This window comes from Brachionichthys hirsutus, chromosome 16 (genome assembly GCF_040956055.1).
Source record: "Brachionichthys hirsutus isolate HB-005 chromosome 16, CSIRO-AGI_Bhir_v1, whole genome shotgun sequence".
NCBI classification, from domain to species: Eukaryota; Metazoa; Chordata; class Actinopteri; order Lophiiformes; family Brachionichthyidae; genus Brachionichthys; species Brachionichthys hirsutus.
Genome location: NC_090912.1, coordinates 9,056,089 through 9,058,304, shown reverse-complemented (window position 1 = coordinate 9,058,304; position 2,216 = coordinate 9,056,089).

Sequence of the window (2,216 nt, the reverse complement as noted above, 5' to 3'; positions counted from 1 at the left end):
TTCGGTGGAAAACTTTCCAACGTTTCAAGTTGGCTTTTCAGTAGAAATACATCCTTTAAAATGTCCACATAAAAATGACGGCTCCAAAATCGATGTGTTTTTTTTTCATCAAGTCAACCGGAAAGTTTAGGTCCCCGTCCGGTATTATCCTCCGCAGCTCGGCCACGGCTGCTGCGCTTCTCGATTAACCTCCTGAAACTTTTGAAAAACTTTTCCTCCCAGATTTTCCCAGCGTCTAGTGTTACTCCGCCTCTCTCTCTCCCTCTCTCTCTCCCTCTCTCCCCCCCCCCCCCCCCCCTCTCTCTCTCTCCCTCCCCCCCTCTCTCTGCCTTCATTAACAGTATCTCATTACATTACATGTAACGAGTATATGATTCATCAGACTTGTGCATAACAAACAAATGTCTGTCTCCTTTCCTGCATTTTGTTTCCATTGGTAAAAAAAAATAAAACATGATACTAGTACACAATATTAGTATTTAGTGTCTGCTCTGTTGCAGTTATTAAAAGGCCACTGATTGGTCAATGTGAAAGCGTGCACAAATGTTCTGTGCAGCACGACTCAATGGCCAACACACTCAAACAGTGAATTGCAGCTTTTTCAACTTTTACATGTGCATGAATGGCACTTTGCACTTGACGTGATCAATAATAAAGTCCTAAAGACTAAAGACATTTTTTTTTGCAGGCAAAATTAATATACTTGTGAAGATCCTAACCCGCCGCCTCAGTATAATAAGGCAAAATTCAGAGGACAAGAAACTAAATAAGTTGCTGGAGCAGTTGAATGAAGACAAGATTCAGTTTACAAATTGATTACCATGCTCAGATATACAATCACTAATCCCATATACTTGTGTGAGAGATCTATTCTTCAAAGAAAAACAAAGAGTCCCGGACTATGTCTCGTCAAAAGTAGCTTCTGTATTATTGCACTCAGCTGGAAGTTGGCCAATATTGTGCAAGCTTACTTTGTTTGCATGACAACGGCTGGTAAATTGTGTATATAGACAGTGAATTGTCTAAACACAATCGAATATAGTGCAGTGATTCCTGTGCTTCCCACGGCCTATGCATGTTCCGCGCTGCAACCTTTCTTTCTGCGCCTGCGCCTCCTCAGCCTGCGCCGGTGGACTGATTTTCTGCAGCCGGCACATAGTGCCTTGGTTGTCCTGCTGCACAGAGTGGAACGGGTTGCTTATCAAGACAATGGTCTCGATTTGAATCATAAAAGAAGTCCGGCATTATGACATAGTTTCTCTCAGCAGGGGAGGGCAAGTGCACTAATATTCAAACACCCTGCCCCTCCACCCTTAACTTTCTCCTTACCCATCACACTATTCCTCGGCCTTGCCTTGAATAAATTACAAGAATGGGTAGAGCCTTGAACGTAGTTGGCTGGTCTGAAGTTAAGGCCATTAGTGCATGTGATGTCATAAGGCTGAAAAGGGCTGCTTAGGCCTCAGTCACACCTGCGTTACTTGTGCTGAAAGATGAGCAGCGTACAGTTTTGAACAGTGATTCAGTTTACTCCACGCTATATATCGGAGTCCTGCAATTTTAATTAGCTTTGTATATTTGATTTACTGCGTTACAGTATATTACTGTACTTACCACTGATTTTAGTGCAGCTTTGTATCCCGGATCACATTGTTGCACCTGTTACTGATGTCTTCACCTGTAAGTGGAAACTTGACAGGCACTGGGAGAAAGATGATAAACGGTGATTTTACAAGTGCATTCAACTATCCATGTTTGTGTGTGTGTGTGTGTGCTTCATCTGGTTATGAAATACATCTTTTACCTTCTGGGCATGCATGTAAATGCAGCCCCAGATTTCCCTGGCAGGTGCTGGTGGTATTTTGACTAGCTTCCATTTGGAGAAAGTCCCAAGGAGCGATTTTCCCAGAGTGCACTGACACAGAGGGTTGTATTTACAATATGTTGCAGTCGACATACTCAAAGCCTACAAATGCTTCATGTGCCACATTCCTCTGGAAAAATTCAAGGCCTTGATCAGTCATGGAAAAATAAAGCAGCTGCTAGATTCTTCTTCTCTAGCAATGCTTTCGTAAAAAAAAAATATCACGAGTCAGTTTTTTTGTACACAGAAGCACTCGGAAAGGAATGTTTTAAATGTGCTCGGATGATCAGGACTATTGCTTAATCTACACATGCATCTACAAGCAAAGAAAATACATCATAAAACGCAAAAG